The sequence below is a fragment of the Dermacentor albipictus genome, chromosome 6, assembly GCF_038994185.2.
Source record: "Dermacentor albipictus isolate Rhodes 1998 colony chromosome 6, USDA_Dalb.pri_finalv2, whole genome shotgun sequence".
Lineage (NCBI taxonomy): Eukaryota > Metazoa > Arthropoda > Arachnida > Ixodida > Ixodidae > Dermacentor > Dermacentor albipictus.
Window position 1 is genome coordinate 44355881 of NC_091826.1, and position 18524 is coordinate 44374404.

An 18524-nucleotide genomic window follows, 5' to 3' on the forward strand; every position below is an offset into this window, starting at 1 on the left:
TTGCTACTGGAGACTGGCATGTTATCGCTGTAGCCATTCAGGGATTGGGATCATCATATCTTTCTAGAAAATTCAACACAGTGATCTCGGTGCATTGTACGGGACAAAATTTGAATGGCCTCGGGTGCTTGTGTACTGTGTTGCAGCTCTATGAAAAGCTTCAGGGGCACCATGGATTCAAGTGCACATTGTCTCGTACACAGTGGCTTTAGCAGTGACATGCTTTTGTCCTCTCGTGATGTTGGGAAGCTCACAATGACAGCGGTAATGGTGTTGTCTTGGTTACCCATGCATGCAGTCATGAGTGAGTCATGAGCGCACACTCTGCTTCGTAGCAAAGCCTGTGCAATCAGCAAAGTATAAAGTGCAATTACGTCTGTGTCATGGATTCCCAGAAGGTTGCCACAGCGGGCTGATACACCTGAAATGGCAGGCACGTGGAATACGCTTGTCAAACATACTTAACGAGACACAAGCTCAGTGAGAGTGCGTCTATTTTATGATGCATGATAACTACTCTGTAACTGAAACCAATATGCGTTCCACATTGTTATTAAATAGGGATGTATGGTACTCATCTGGTCGTGACGGGAGTGCGGTTACCTGCCGTGGCGCTGCTAAGCATGAAGTCGCGAGATCAAATCCCAGCCACTGCGCCGCATTTCGGTGAATGCAAAAAACGCCGGTGCATTGGATGCACTTTAAAGATCCCCAGTTAGTCAAATTTTCAGAGTCTCCCACTACAGCATGCCTCATAGTCATATTGTGGCCTTGGCACGTAAAACCCCAGAAAAACAACAACAAACAACATGTGGTTATCACAATGCCTGAAATTGACACGCCGATGCCAGACGATGCTATGCCAAAACTATCTCGAAAATATGTTTCGTGCCTGAAGTTCTGGATCAAATTATCACACTCCATTAGGTGACTGCTGAACAGTGTGCTTGCACCGTCTCATAGCAGCACTGCATGGGACATTTGACATCTGGGTATTTTTCACCTGTGTACTCTCTACTAACATGATTCTTTTTTTTTTCTCTCCCTCAGTCTGCGACAGGTGCGTATGTAGCAACTGCCACCATACTAGCCAGCTGCAAATAATGCCGAAGCATTGATGCAATTTCATCGACCACCTGAAGACTGAGGGCTTCGGTCACGAAACAGCCTACAGGCTGCTGGGGCCATTTGATACTTGACTGTAACTGTATTGCATTGTGTTCAAGTGCACTAGTACTCTGATCAATTAGCGATGTACTTAGTACTCTGATCAATTACTGCATTTCTATAGAGCTCCAGCATCTGTGCAACCTTGTTTGCCCCCCTCCATGCAAAAACGTATCCAATGCTCATAGGTGGCCTGCATAACCACAGCTGTGCTGCACCTGTCCACTCTGCTTGTTGACCCACTCTGCGTTTAAATGAGTCCGCCTTGTCTGTAACAGTCGTGCCTCTATTTAATGTTTCGGGTGTCTAGGGAGTTTGTTGTGTCCGTGTGATGCGGTAGTCGTAGAGGTAATTCACAATTAAAATTTTGCGGGATGCAGTTGCGTAATGTCGACACCTGGTAGCATGGCCAGAGAGCATGGTAGCATGGTGCTCGTCCTGTCTGCTCCTTTCTGTGTCCGTGTTTCACTTCGCGCTAGAAGCCAAAATCATGTTACCGTACCAACTCGCCCAACTGTCTATCCTTTTGCAGAGAGGCAGTATGTGCACATTCGGGTGCGATATTTTCGGTCAGTCACTTTTGGAGATACTTTTCCCATCACGAGATTCGCGTGAACAGCAGCGGATGCACTGACATTTACAGGTGATGGCATTCCTGGCACGATGCCTAGTCTTTACAAAGCGTCATAAACTCTGCTGCCTGTTGCTGCCAACGCATCCAGTGCTATTCATGCAAAGCCTTGCAAAAGTAAAAGTGTTCCTAAATGTGATCGATTGAGAATGCTGCCCCAAGGTGTCTGACACTATGAATGGTTAATTTTAAGTTTATGGTATTTTATGTTGCTAATTAGTATTCCAAACAACATAGCTTGAACTAAGAAACTCCGAAGGGAATAAAGCGTTTGATGTGACTTGTTAGGTAGATAAGGAAATGTTACGGAAGCATTTATGGCTAAACAGAGTTGTATTCAGCTTTGAAATGCATTTTAATTTAATGTTTGCTTTAACAGTACAGTGTGCTGTACAAATGGAACAAATCCTTATGACTCTTTTTGGAATCTTAAATGTGTTTCTTGAATGTCTTTCGTTGACACTACCTTTTATGAGAACATCTTGCAATGTGTTTTGACGATTATGTAACAAAGTGTTTGTATGTGTGTTTGTGTGCGTGTGTTAGACCATACAAGTTTTGCAGAATGCTGTTTACATTAGCTTATTGTCATTTCCTGTGTATTTGTTCAAAGATGTGAGCCCAATGCATCACAGTTTTGTTTTCCGTGTAGCCACACTCTTTCTGTGCTAAACAAAGAGCCATCATTAAGCGTCGCATATATACTTCCAAATTGGCTAAGCTTTCTGGATGTTGAAATCGATGTGCCCTTGCGTAAAATTTTTACAAAGGGGATAGGAAAGTGTTGTGTACTTCAATTAGAGGAATACGGCCATCTTGAATGATTGTTTACATAATCACGTGACTAATCATGACGTGACCTTAAGAGAAAAAGAAAAGACATGCTCCTTTAACTGAAATGCAAGATAGTTTCCCATGCTCTGAGCATAAAGTTTCGCACGTGACTTCAAGCTCATGTAGCAGAATTCTGTTTATGTCACATTGCGGAAGAAAAAAATGAACAGGGAGAAGCTGTGATGGAGCAAATATTTCATACCTACACATGAAAGAGAGGAACTGCCTACGGAGAGTGTCCATGTCGCGCATTTTCTTCCATTTTTTTCCTACCCATGTCCATTTGCATGTTTGCACACTCATGTAAACGATTTGGCATTGACATTGTAAACATCTTATGCTATGCTTTCAATATGTAATCGAAAATTAGTGATTCAAGTTCTAAAAAAAGTGTTTTTGCTTAAACTTACATGTGTCACTGCAATGCACATATTGCTTTTCTAGAAAAATGTTAAGCACATGCTTTCGTTGTACGTTGCACTGTCACACCAAACTCCTATGTTGTGCAGACCCATGTGCACTACAGAAGTATTTTCTACCATTCTATGCATAACAAATGTTTACATACGTTAAACATACATTAGTATTAAACTTTAACTAATGAAGTTTTTCCTATAGACTAAATGACATGGAAGCACTTACATACCTCTTTAGGCCTTTATCTACCTGTGTCTGCCTGCCTGTTGCCTGTCGATTTCTTAGAATGTATTCAAGGTCTGAAAAGAAAAAGTGCATAAAACAAGTGTCACACCTGCTGTTTACCAATGTATGTAGTAAGCACTGCAGCATTTAAGACCATCTTTTCAAGATGTAAAGAGGGGCTTATTGGCAGTTATTATTGCACTTCCACAGCTTGGATGACATACAGATAAGGAAAGAGCATTGGCAACGTGAGAAGGGTATTTCACTGCTAGTGTTTTTAGATGTACTTTTCCAGTCCCTGCATTGCCCGCACTGTTAAAGTAGTCAGGCCACAAGCCTGGTTGAAACTTTTTTAACTGCTCTGCCTTGATAACACTGCTTGACTGGCGATTCTTTTCTGTTTCTCAGTGGTGACGTATGCTGAGCACGAGAGGACATTGAGAGCCAGTGCTTGTGTTGCTTTTTCTTGTCCCTCTGACATCTGCACTGCAAAATTAACCTGTTCCAAAAGGCTGGGTGGTTAGGTTAGGTTAGCCCTCGAGTCCTAAGAACAAAGTTAGACCACCTGCCGCTGCAGTCGATGAAAAGCTAAGAATTCAGTGAGAGCTCTGTCCATAAAGCCACACTGCACCTGTACATTGAGTCAGCTTTGCACCCCCGTGTTATGATGTACAGTTACTGAGACAGGCCTATAGGGAGAGAAGTTCAGCCTCCACCGTGACGTAATGGAAACAGGCACTGTATCATATATACAAAAATTTGTTCGAGTTGCACATCGGCACGTATGCCACTGCATGCTTAAGTTGTCCCCAACTATAGCAACCTTTTTTTTTTCCTTCCATTTCCCAGATTCGGAGCAGGATGAGAACGGCGTCGTGAAGAAGCGTGCCAAAGGAGTGAACTACTGGATGTGCGAGCAATGCAACTACACCACCCGCCACCGGGGCCACCTGAACCAGCACATGTCGGTGCACTCGGGCCAGCGACCCTTCCAGTGCCACCTGTGCCCCATGGCGTTCAGCCGACGGGCCACGCTGGCAAACCACCTGCAACTGCACGAGCGGGACCGGAAGTTTCAGTGCCGCTTCTGCCCCCTCACATTCGACGTCAAGTCGGCGCTTGACCAACATGTCAATGTGCACCTGACGTCGAAGTAGTGCGTCAGTACGTTCTGCTGCCAAGCATGAAGCCACAGGTCCGACGGGTGCGGAATGCAAGAATGCTTGTGCATTTGGCTTAAGGTGCATGTTACGAAACCAGAAAAGAAAAATGCTCGCTTTCCCGTTAAGGCGCTCAACACCATAATTTGAATGAAAAAATAATTGTGTCAGTACGTGAGAGCAGCAGTACCAGGGTGGTCTCCCATGGAGGAAGGATATGGAGAAAGGAAAGGAAAGGCAGGGAGCTTGCCATTCAAGCGCCAATGATAGATGTGGTGATGATCCCAATACCCTAGGTATTCAGAAAATGCTCCATAGTTCAACTGGTTTAACGAAGTCTGGAAAGATGTGCTGAATATTGCATTGAGAACAGGTGCACGATGGTTTTCCGCATGTGGCAAAAAAATGAACTACTGAGAGACCGTGACGTCACTGTGGGCAATGCCTTCTCAGACCACACTTCCAACTTGTGGCTCCTCCTCTTCACTTACCCTTTCTCATCTTGGAGCTGAGAGTGCCTCTCTACTAGGACCATGTCAGCAGCATAAAGCAACTGGCCTCCTCAGTAACCATTGCCATTTGATGGAAACCAGGGAAACAAAGCCAAAAATTAAGGCAACTTCTGCCACAATTTTCGCGAAGCATTTGCGAATATCAATGCTTCTAGACAGCTTATAAAGAGCCCCTCACCATGTTTGGGCATTGTAAACTGACAGGTGTAGTGAATAGATCATAAGCTGATGATTGCATCTTCAAAGTATAAGATTGCTCTACGGCAAAAGCAACTCAATTTTTCAACTGAAAGCCTGTGCGCCTTTCCTCTAAAGGCAACCCTGCTCCCTGACAGATTCAACATCACATGCGTAAACTCCTCTATATGAGCGTGCAATGTCGTCAATTATGGCATGCAACGTCAGAATGGAGAACATGTGAATTCGCCACTGGAAGTGTGCTGTGCAGAAAGAAAGGAAGAGGAGAAAAAAGAAGTAGAGCTCACAACAAAAACGTGTTACGGTCCATCAGATCCAGTATGGGAGATGGCAGGGAAAAAAATGTCGCATGTGGACGCAGGCAAAAGGAGAGAGCGTCTATGTTGGCAGTGAAGCTAACCTCCTACACAGCATTTCACTTTCTCCTATCTCCTCCAATCATGAACCCATTTGGTTGCCGCTAGATTGGAGAGTATGAGGTCACAAGCTGCGTTATCAAATGCGCCTTTGAGGTATAATGCAAGGATGGCTTTGCTTTGTTGGGTGCTGATCGATATGGTCAGTTATCTCTTCCTTAATTTGGAGTAGTATGTCTTGAGTAGATAGCCCTGGTCGGAAACCGAACATTGTATGCGGCAATAAGGCTTGCTCTTCTAGATACTGCTGAAGCCTGTCAGGACGACGTTCTTGAATAACTTTCCTATGGACAATGTTAGCGAGATGAGTCTCAATTGGTTTAGAGACGGCTGCTTGCCTTGTTTTGGCATCATTCTAATATCGGCGTGCCGCCATTCTTGCAGCAGCGTGCCCTCTAGCCAGAGGTATTGAAAGTAATCCACAAGTTCTTTTATCAATCTGTCATCGAGGTTTTTTAAGAGACGGTACTGTATTCCGTCTGCTCCTGGGGCAGTGTTGCATACTGTTCGATGCAGTGTCGCTCTAACTTCATGTTGTGTAATCTCTTTATCTAATTATAAAGGCTCCGCATGCGGATAATCTATGTAAGCTGATGTGGGGCCTCTTATGTAAGTGTCTTTAGCTGTTCTATTATGGCAACATTCTTCCCAGGTGTCTGTTTGAGGTTTCTTGAAGGGTTTTGCTGCTCATCGCTTTGCTTTGATTGGGGTCGATGAGATTTCTAAGCGGTAGCCACGTTTTGGTGGTGCCCAACGTGCCCTGCATTTGATTGCATAGGTTTTTCCAATTGTTTCGCATTAGTTTGGTTGCATAACTTTCTGCTTGGGCTGTTAACGTGGCTATCCGTTGCCTGAACTAGCAATTGCGTTTGTGCTTTTTCCACCTTTTTAACAGGCAGTGGCAAGCCTCCCAAAGTTGTAATAGGTCTCTGTAGACATCGGGATACTCTGGTGACGTGTCGATGATTTTCATTGTCGCACGGAAGTCTGTCTGAATTTGTTGGATCCATTCCTGAAGAGTTTCTGGCTTCAAGTTGCCTTCGTAGGTTGGTGCTTTGTTGCTTTCGCCACTTCTGGAGCTTGTCCCAATCTGTCATCTGTATTTTATGTTCTTTGATTTTTGTTTGCGGTGTTATTAGATACGTTTCTATTGTGGTCACTATTGAGGGTCTCATCAAAGTTGTACCATCCCTGGTACCTGATGTCTTTGATCAACATATAGACCGGGCTTTTGTCTGGACTGACAGCGTCGCTATTCTCGTTGGGTGGGTTGCGTCTGTCAGAAGGGTTAGATTAGGAATGGATCGTCAGTGCTGGGCGTCGACCTTACGAGTCCCTTACGGTAGTAACTGTTGCTTTGCTTCCTTCAGTGTGTGTTTGAAGAGTCCTTCAAAATAATTTGCCCACTCTTTAGGGGCACTACAGATGTTGAGGACAAGGAAGCTAGGCTCTTTCCTGTCTACGGGAATGATTTCGGTGACTGTGTGGTATGCATTCAGAGCCGAGTGTGTGATTGAATGCGTGTAATCTCTTTGACACTAATGTTGCAGTTTTAGTTGGCCCGTTCTGGTGTTCTTTGTACGCAAAAGTATTGTATCCAGTCAGTTTAGGTTGAATGTATGTTTCTTCTAGTGCCAATGTGTCTGGTGTGTGTGTTTGTGTGTCTATGAACTGCATAAGATTTCCTCATTTCCAGTGGAAACTGCGGCAGTTCCATTGCCTAATTTTGATGGGTGGTGCATGTGCTACATTTTGTTGTCTAGCCATGAGTTATTTTGAGCTGGCCTGAAATGAAGGGCGGGCGTATGGATGTGTCCGGATATCGTCTTTTGCCTTGAGCGGGCTAATACGGGTGCAGCTGGGGGTGGTGTTGTGGGTCACCGTTTGAGTAACTTCGTAGCGAATTGAACATTGAAGTTCTTTTTTTTTTTTTGCGATGAAGGTTTGCCCTTAAGGCATAATTCTTGGAGCGTATATGTGTATTATATGTGTGCTGTGAGGCCTGTGTTGTGTATGAATTGAAGCAGTGTTTTGTGAACATTGAAGTTAGCTCATTGAACATGTGTTGCAACATGGTTTTGATTTCTTCCTTTAGTTCCTGCCTATCCTGCATGGAACTCTCCTTGAGTTACTGTCAATCCCATTGCATTTTGTTCCTCAGGCGCTCTCCATCTTGTTGAAACACGTTTTAACTGGCGTAATTGCTGTCGAAGAGTTATTGCCATTTCATTTACTAACGTTCGCATCTCTTGCCTATCATTTCATTTCTTGCACCTGGGCTTTGGTTGCAAAGTTATTTGTGAGAGGTACCTGCCCTGCATGGGTACCGTGTGTGCATACTGTAAGGGTTGGAAAGTTGGTGGCCGTGGAAGAAGGCGAAGGAGAAGAGATTGAGAGCCGCACGGCCCAGCCCACCTTTGGTGGACTCGTTCCAGGGCCCTTCATGACTGCTTTTCTCTCGCTCCTCTCCAGCGCGTCGATAGTTGACCGTGATTCCGCCACTTGGTTGGGCGCATACTAGTGATGATAAACTATCGATAGTGTAAAACGGACCATCGGTGTGTCTGCGATAATTCTCTGTTGACAGTGCGGTTGATAGCTTTCAATACTTGGCTAGGGATGTTACAAGATATCTTACAATAACTGACCATCGCTAACACTCAGTTCGTACAATTGGGAACAGGGAAATGTCACCAGATTTATGTTTCATTGTTTACGCGCAGCACGTCACATGGTGTCACATTACTGGTAGTGCGCTCTATGGTACAATCAATATCAATGGGGCACTATCGATAGTGCTATCAGTGGTGTGCCACTAATGGTACTATCAACAGCTTGATAATGACTAAACTATTGGTATGGATTGTGTTGTATCACTAGCGCAGACAAGTACTTTTAGAAAGACCTCATGCAGGGTGCGCTTGGTTTTGATGCGCGATAGACTCTCATTTCTGTCGGACGTGTCTGCAGTGTTGGAGCACCACAAGTTTATGTTGAGTGAGGTGTTTGTGGTGAAAACGGGTTCAACTTTGTCATTGTGGGCTATACTTCCAAATAGCCACTAAACCATGATAGAAAGATTTGTTTAAACTTATTTGCGCAGCTTGTGGAATCTACAGACTTTTTTCCTTCCTCCATGGGTTCACCCGGGCAGTTTACGTGCGAAAGAAAATTACAGAGCACCACTGAAGCAGGACCCAAGTGCCACCATTAACACTAGAAGCTGTACTCCTGCTTGGCTCATTGCTACAACCTATTACTCTGAACAACTGTGCGTAGCTCAAAGCTAGGTGACGAATCGGCTTTTCACAGTCTTCATAACCGGTCTGTATCGTATGATGGGGAAATGAGTTGAGGGTGTAAGCCCAGTAGATTTTTGTATTTGTCATTGCCCCACTCACGAGTCATCATCTCTGAATGGTGGGAAACATTGGGCCATGTGCAGTTGTGCTGGTTTAGATTTTGTCGGGAATCGGAGGTGCCGCCAGGACAAAATAACAGTGCCTGCCTTTGTGCCAACTTTGGTTTGTGCATTTGATCATTATGGCCAAGTGTTTTTGTTTCTCTTCTTATATTCGTCACTTGCATTTGTGATGTGACGGTTGTTTATAATCAGGACTACAGATGTACCGAATGAGCAGCTTCCCAAATAACTTTTTAAAACTTTTTGTTTTGGGTTTATAATGTTATGGCAGCCAGTGGCGTAGCTAGGTCATTTGGCACCCGGGGCCCATAGGTCTTCTGTCACCCCTCCCCCCTTCCCCCGGGTGTAGTCGGGGAAGGCGAGGGTATCGACACAATGACACCCCCCACTCACTGACCCCTTGCACCCGAGGCTCACGCCTCCCCCCCCCATTGCTGCGCCACTGATGGCAGCCTTACATTAGTAGCTGATAAATCTGTAGAAAGACAAGCTCTGAAATTCTATGCAGCTATTTCAATATTAAACTTGCTTTCTTTTTTTTTTACGTTTTTTACAGTAGCTCGAATTCTCTGCGGGCACTGCAACTAGCCTGAGCCCTGGAGTAATTTATGCGAGACCTGTGTGTGTGACAGCTTTTGCTCATTTTACCACTGGTGTAAGAATTGTAAGAACATTTTTTTTTTTTTAAGTTTCATTCCATTAGTATTAGTGTGCCTAATTTAGTCCTTACAAAGCGTGCTGCAGAAGCCTAATTCCAGGCTTTATCAAAAAGGATGTTGCGCTTTTCGTGATGTTTACTGCTGCAGTGTTATTGCGAGAATTCACTTAGCGTAAATTAGCTTTTGCCTGTGCTGAGACCCGATGTGTGTATATCTGTGATAAGAAGTAGGGCTTACGTAGACCATTTCTTCCTGAACACATTTACTGCCCAATACTCATGGTTGTATGGCTGTTGATCCTTGCAACTTTATAATGTCGTGCCACATTCAAAATGACTGCTCAGATTGGAATAATTTTGAGGTGCTATTGAGCCTCTGATGACTCGGAGGTACAGCCTCCCGAGCTCCATTATCATGTGATCACTGACCACAGGGCATGTCAGTGCCTCAGAATGAAAAGAGGCAGTAAGATCGGTGATAGTTTGTGCAAATATGCGAAGCACTTTCTAGTGTAGACATCGTCTGCCCGGGTTATCTTTGCAATTCTGTTTATGAGAAAATTATATAAGAACACAGTCCTGTGTTCCGACAGAAATCCATGTAAGGAGCATAACTGACGTAAAACTTATGTTAGTGAAATAAAATATAATATTGATTCTATGTTATGTGTCCCATATAGGTCTCTTCAACAAGGGACTTGTATGGGCCCCTAAAAGTTGAATCAGTATTACACATATGTATTCTTATTTGGCGAGTATTTGTTTCACCTCAACAAGAATGTAAGAACGAGCGTATGAGTAAGAGAAGATATACCATCTGCGATGCGCTTTCTATCCTTCCTTCATATTATCGGAGCCTGCCCATGTGCAAGGGAACCAAGATATACAAAAAAAATTATCAGCCTTGTGTGTCATAAAATAAAAGCATAAGTGATGATTGCCAATCTGTGTAGCTGTGTGGCCTGGCTATTTGTTACTCTGCTCGATGAGGCTTCAGGGATAACAAAGGCAGGGCATTTGCACTCTCGAAGCTAACTGTGTAGCAGACGGCGCTCACAGCAGAGAAAAATCTTTGTGTGCTTGTGCATTCTATCAATAATCTCGCTGCTTCTCACCATTCTAAGGCACTCTAATGATACTGTTACAAAAACAGAGAAGCTGTACCTTCCTGTGGTTACTTTACATGCGTACTAAAACGAAGAAACTCGGCTGCTTAGTGTGGACACCTAGTATCACTCATTCTTTTGGGATACTCAGCACTGGCTTTGTGTTCCTCACTAGCATGTCTCTGTAAATGGCGATTATGTATTGTGCCAAATTGAACCAATGTTTCAAGATACCGTTGCCGTTGGTGCAGAATAGGATTATTGCAAAGGTGACGTTACGCGGGAGGTGCACAAAGAACATAGTTACAACCAGACAGCACGAGTGCAGACTAAGAGGAGACATCTATTTTTAATAATATGAAAATCTATCCAAGACAAAGGAGCCTGAATGGTATAAGACGCAACCTTGCATGCACCAAAAGAACAATGTACCCAAGAAAGAAAACGATAAGAGAAGCATGAAATTATATGTGCTCGCATTGCCCAACTTGCGCGCTTCCTTTTTTTCTTTGTTTGAGCTTTCGACATTTGCCAGCATTTCATAACTAATTTTGAGCTATGTAGTGTATATTGAGTATTATAACCACTGTCAATGTCAAGCAACACGATTCTGGTCCTGTCTCCGCCTTTTGTGGCACTGCCGGCATCGAGGCATCGCAGTGTCCTTTAAGTGATAGTCCCTTTTAGCAGCTGAAAAGAAAAAGCCAATAGTGCTATCTTATGACCATGGTCAGTGTGAGAACCATGGTTACATCAAATGCCACCAGATGCGCCTCCTTTGCACTTGGCTCTGTGTGGCATTAACTGGTCCTCTGCATGCACTGCACTGAATGGTTGAAGGCCTGTTGAAAGCAAAGTAAGCACATTACAAATCCTGCATAATTCTTATGAACCATGTTGCAGCATCACAGTGGGAAGAAAATTCTATGGTAATTACTATTTGTAGTTCTTCATTTACCTTAGTCTGCATTTATTTTTTGCTAATGTAATTTAAAGAAGTGCAGGCACCAAATTTTTCTGGGGATGATTTTTTTTTCTATTGGGTAATACACAGCATCTAGGGGACCATGATAACATCCGGCATATGAAGAATCGTGTCACCAGTAATTTAACATAGTGCGATTTCCATCCCACAGTTCTAGATTTTAAGATTCCCGCAAGCTGGGGTCGACAACCTTTGAGTGACGTAAATCAGAACTGCCTGAGGTCACAGTGTTTGTGTGAACCACCAAAGTGTTGACCACCACGAACTCATCCATCGCCTGCTCGATTTCACATGTGTGCTCATGTTTGTCAGTGCCAGAGCTAAGTAGGAGGTGCTCACCTGTGTCTCCCAGCTGTGTTTCGGCAAGTGCACATGTAGTCGTGAGAATGTCATCCCCATCAGCGTCTTTAACATCGCATTGTCTTGCTTGTAAGAATGATGTTTTCACGATGGCTATTGTGCTGATTTTGAACAAGAGAACCGTCTTTAGTTTCTAGAATTCAAAAGTCAAATTAATTACTTTGTAACCATCAGCTGTCAGTTACATGTCGAGAAAGCGTTTCTCATAAGCATGCCAAGCTTATGTTATAGTCAATTCAGCCTCTAAAATTGGTGTCTATGCTCATTTAACATGTTTATAGATGTGTGGGTCAGTGGCAGGTGACAGTGGTTATTTTCTCTGTGTGGCTGTGAAAATGCATGTCTTTTCTGTACTGCACGCCCCAAAAATTCTTGCTGCTTTTGTTTGCGAGCACGGTGGCACCATCTCTCTGGAGCTCTGGGAAAGTTCTAAGATGCTCGACTTTCCAGCGGGTACTGCCGCAGCTGAGGGATACGATACACATGTGTAGGCACAGGCGGACTTCACTCTGAACCACTCGTCAGACTGAACGAGTCGAGGTGAATCGAAGAGGGCACGAGTGAGTTGGAGCGAGTTCCAGTGAACTGTGGCTTGAGCGGATCTGAGCGAGTTCGTGCAAGTTTAAATTGCATGTGATTCTGAACGATCTCGAGTCTACGAGATTTTCTGTAAGGCCGAACCATGTAGTCAGAAATGATCCTCGACTCACAGCTGTTCCTTGACGTTAGTGAGTCACACCTCGACTGAAGAAGGCTTCAGTAATGCTCCTCTGTCATTTCCTATGACGCGGAGTTGCTTGGCAAACACACCTTAATGCCAGTACATCTGAGTACACACCGATACCAGCTGGTTGCAAAGCTTTTCGCCTGGAACTAGCGTTAGGGGGGCCATTAAAGTGCAGTGATTGTTGCAGCTAACAGGTGGCAGTTTGATACACTTTCTTAAGTTTAGGTGGAGCATCAAGTGGGGAAACATTCTACAATACATGGGTTAGTCTACATAATCCTGTGTATGGTGGAGCAGAGCCGAAGCTGTGATTGGGTGAATTTGATCAGCCAAAGCTAGTAGAGTCTGTCCCCATGATTCTGAGTGAACCTGTTGTAAGTTTATTTTGGTGAGTCAAAGTATGAATGAGGACGCAATAAAAATGAAACAGAAACTAAATATACAACAGCCCAGTATGTAAAAGCATTCAGTCCGTGTGGCCATGCCAAGCGTCTAAAGGTTGAGCACGGAGCCACTCGACACCGTGGAGAGGTGAATACTGTCGGTCGCAGCCTTCACAGAAACTATGAGGAACAAAGTGGTTCCACCGCGAAGCAGAAGGTGAGAGAAGGTGTGACATGATGCCAAGAAACTAGCACTAATAATATGCTTGGTCCAATGATGTCACGTGGCGTTGGGTGTGATATTTTGAGTGACTGATGGAGATAAAGTTTTGCTATGCCCTGTGTGGTTGGCTGGACAGCATGCTCATGCAGTGATTGCTCTTTTGGGACTCTGTTAAAGGCCAACTGCAACAAAATTTCAGGCTGTTTAAGGAGGCTAGCGGTTTTGACTAGTTGGTTTTCCATCATGTTAAGTGGTGCAGCACGAAGCAGGACAGTGGGACACAGAAAGGACGAGGAGGAGAGCTGACTGCCGATTGAAATTTTACGGTCTAATAGAGAAGTTTCTAGAGAAGAAACAGAAGAAAAAACAGCTAGCATGGCACATGAAGAATGCCCATGTTTAAGTAAGCTATCCCTGGCCTTATCACAAAAGGCGTTGGCATTTCTAGACAGCGTCGGCATGAACAGTGGGCAATGATGGTTTTTCTCTTTTGTCACATGTCCGCATCTTATTTGTTTGTTTGTTTATTTATTTATACTGTCAGTCCAAGGATGGACCATTACAGGAGTGGATAGAAATACAACAAAAATATACAAAATATCGGTACATGTAGAACAAAGAACAATACAATAGCATTATCTGTAAAAAGTGACATGCAGTGATCAAAGAGAAAACACTCGCAATATGCGCATCGGAAACAAATGCTATGATGCAGTCATATTTGGGAAAATGAGATTCTCCAAATCAGCAGTAAAAGCACTTACAGAGGAACATGTGACAAATGGATTGGGTAATTTATTCCATTCTTTGATTGCCCTAGGAAAGAAACTATACTTGAATATATCATTCCGTGTAACTGGCGGGTGTATGTATAAACAGTGCTTGTGTACATCTGGAGCGTTGATCTGGTGAAATTATACAGAAATCAGTGAAATTAAGTTTTCATTGTTTTCTTTGTTTTGTTTTTTCTATGTAAACTTCTGTCTCAAACAATAAAGTTTCAGTTGGCAGTAAGCACTCATCCTCATGCTTTCCTTGTCTCTCTGTCCTTCTTCGTGCTGCACCACTTAACATAATGTTAAGAACCTTAGTTTAAGATAACGTAAGCCTTACGATAGCACTTTGAGCAAAGCTTTGTGCTTGAAACATGAGTGTATGTATCATGAAGAGCTTGAAAAGATAGGCGTTTTTGATACCAAAACTGAAAAAAAGTAATGCTGCCATTACCACTCACTGGAAAGAAAGTGGAACCAGTATGGTGCCTTGGCATGACATCTGAAATTATGCGGTACCTCTGGCACACTGATAATCTCGGAGGTCCTGGGCTGGGATTTCTGTAATATCCTTTAACGACCAGATGCACGTGTCTTCTCAGCTGCTATTTAAACGCTGTTCAAAAAATTTGACACTTGTTGGCTTAGCCAAGATTGTGTCAACAGTATATACTGCTCATTTGTAAAACATTTCACCAAAATGAAATTTTATTGCAGTTGGCTATCAAGAATAGGGTCATCGCTATTTTTGAACAAACTGATTCTGTGTTGCTGAGTTTTTTACCTTGTGTCTGTTTGATTCAGTGGCGATTCCTGAAGTAATGAGCGCAGGATTTCTTACGGCAGCTGCTCATATAACGTTCCGAAATTTCGGGATATTTCAATGTGCCCTGCACCGGATCAACAGTTTGGCGCTCATTGACTGTCTGCAGCTATGCATGTTGCTTTCAGGTGTTCGACACGCATTGTTTGTGTTACTCTGTTTAGGTGAACCTTATTTGATGACTGTCTGAAGGACCCCCTTATATCTCTCTCCTGTTTTAAGCAAACTGTGAAACTGGACTTGATCTGAACTGGTCCCTGAATCTTAAGAGGATGCGTGTCTGGCGATCACCAGTCATGTAGTCACTATGTGTCACTCATCATGTCACTGTTATGTCACTATATGTCACTCACAGCATGCTGAAAATAATATTTTCAGCATGCTGGTGTGAAAAGTGTACAAGAGTGGCAAGTTAGGCTACTTGGTTCAACCCCATTCAAAAAAAAAAATGCAGGAACAGGACCGAAGAAAGACATAACTACACAGGCACCTTTGTTTATTTCTTTTTTTTATTGCGGGGGGGGGGGGGGGGGGGGGCTGTTGCTGCACTGTTTTTCTCCGGAAGGGTGTGAAAACTATTTTGTAAATAGCAAGTGTGTAGCAGCCCTCTGTAGTGAAGTATTGCATTTTATAATTCTCTTGTGACTGCTTTATTTACAAAGGCAGAGACAATACTGATCAAGCCCTCTGTCTTTGTTCCCTCGCTTATAGTGCATCTTTCAAATGTTTCTTTCATTTACTTGGCAAGGACAGTAAAGTGTTCTTTTTTAATGTTTTCCTTTGTCAGCATAGCGGAAGAAATGTAATTTTAATTCTACATCTTTGAAATGTACGCATTTATGCCATTATAATTGTGGTTTAAGACCTTGCAGCTAAGGATCCTACGGCACAGCTCTGAGCTGGTGAAGGTCCAGTGGTCTTGCTTTAAGTAATACTGGACCATCAGTAAGCATTGTACATAATTTCACAGTGTGTGTGCCTGTTCTCTGAGCTGATTTTCTGTGCCAACGAACCAGGCAATAAAGTGGATATGCATTGTTTGTGCAGCCAAGCTTGGCAACAGGTACTTGTGTCTATCTTTATTGCTTTAATTTCTTTTTTGTTACGGGAAACATGTAATTATACTACAGCCCACTAACTGTTGAAAGTTAACTTTATTGGAAACCACCATGCAAAGAAAAAAAAAAAATCCTAAGAACTCGTGAAGTGCTGTTAGTGTCCCAATTAGGTAACATTGTGACGATGTTGCAGTTGTTTTTACTTATATTTTGTCATATATTAGACGTCATAAATAGTGAAATGCAGTACTGGTTGTAATATCCTTTGAGACATCCTTGGTAGGAGATCTGACGAGACGTCCAGTGGATGTGCCACAGATGAACTGTTTTCTTTCTTTTTTTTTTTTCACTGGCATTTACTGCAACATTCAAGCAACACATTATTTTTAAACATTGGCACAATGTTTAGAAGGGAACATTAAAAATGTGAATACTCATTAAAGCTAATACAAGGAATTGCATGTCTCGGTCAGAACGCACACTGTAATTATTTCTGATGACGGAACTTCACCATCGGTGTAAGTGTCCGCGTAGTGGACATGTCCAGTTCGTCTGCTGCTGAAGTTCTTATTGGCTGGGCTGGGGTACGCGTGAGAATGAGGCGGATGCCCTCAGTCAATCAGCATTTCAACAACAAATGAAATGGACATGTCCACTACGTGGACACTACAGCACTAGAGAATGCACCCAGGTTCGGGAAATTAACCGTTTAAGCGTTTTATATCGACATCACAAGGCCACTTTCCATCGGGATCAAGCCCTATCTGGATCAAAATTCCCGACTGACATTGGCTTCCTACTGCAAATTGCGCAAAGGAGCCAAATGCGATTGACAAGTTCGATCCCTATCGGGTTCGATCGCAAGTGCGCTGTCATTGTGCAGCACTCGTATTAAACAGGGAAAACATGGGGAAGTCGGGAGATGGAAATTCAAGACGATGAGCAAAACAGGAACAAGGTGAAAGCAGGAGCCAATGCTTCGACAAGTGGACTTGCCTTCTTCAAGATGATGTATGTTTTCCTCGCCACAGTATATATAGTAGGCGAGTTTCCTCTAAAGGGGAGAGGGTGCACTAAGCAACCAGAGTTGTTGCCTATAGCTTGAAGTTTTGCATAGCGAATAGATTCTGAAGCTCCCTTGCAAATGTTTATGCCTATTGGTTGCAATGTCTTGAACTTATGAATAACGTATGATTCTCTGCATTTTCTTTCTTGTTCAGAACGGAAATTTGACTAAGTTGTAGAGCTTAAGTTCATCAAAGTTATGACCTGGTTGGTTGAAATGCTCGGCGACGGCTTTGGGAAGCTTTTTAGCTGGGTCTGCACGATGTACATTTAATCTGAAGTTCACTGATTGTCCCGTTTCAATGATGTGTTGTTTCTTACAGAAGCAACATTCAGGCATATAAATCGCGTTTGAACTTGTACGAGTGAAGCTAGATCTGACTTCAAGTGTATAACTATTTGTGGTGCTTTTAATTTTCTGTAAAGAAAATACAGAGAATCATACCTTACGCATAAGTTCAAGACATTGCAACCAATGGGCATAAATGTTTGAAAGGGAGCTTTAGAAGCAACTCGCTATACTAAATTTCAAGCAATAGGCAACAGCACTTAGTTTGGTTGCTTAGTGTTCCCCTCCCCCCCCCCCATTATTTTTTCCCTTTATTATATTTTATTCATTCATTTTTTCACGGGTACCGGTTTCTGCCGCTCCTACTATCTCTTACAGAGACACGATAGCCCACGACCACCAGCGAAACAGGTAATAGAGGGCTGTTCTGCACGCCGTTGACACGTGATTGACAGACGGCCGTGCTGCTGGCCTTGTGCCACCGTGCCTTGTGCACAGCTAGCCACCATATGCACAGCACTCCTTCATTCTCAATTCTACACCCTCGGCGCTAACACACCTTCGCTCGTTGCCGCACCCACCCACCTTACGACCTCTCCGCTTTAGAAGAACCCCACCTATGAGGATATGTCGCCTTGAAGAACAGAAGTCCACTTGCCGAAACGTTGGCTCCTACTTCGTTCTCATTTTGCTCACCCGTATTAAACGTGCTTAATCGGGGCACGTGGCGAACAAAAATAAATTAAATTTTCTTTCATGCGAATTTAACCCGGAGCAGTACACGTTCGGCCAAATTATTCTGCCGCATTGTAAAACTATCCACATCGGCAAAATCGCAACCGAAACCAAACACTGCTCAAAGCGACGCCATCGCTATCGCTAGCATGCACATGGCAGAATCGGGGACAAAATTTTTCCTCTACTGTTTTAGATAGTTATCTTGGGGGGGGGGGGAGGGGAGTAAAAACTAGGTTGGGCAAAAAAAAGAATAATAATAAAATAGGAGGGGGGGGACAAAAGGCTAGGTGGCGCCAGCCGCCGCCCGTTACAAAGGGTATAGCCGCCATCCATCCATCCATCCATCCAGAGT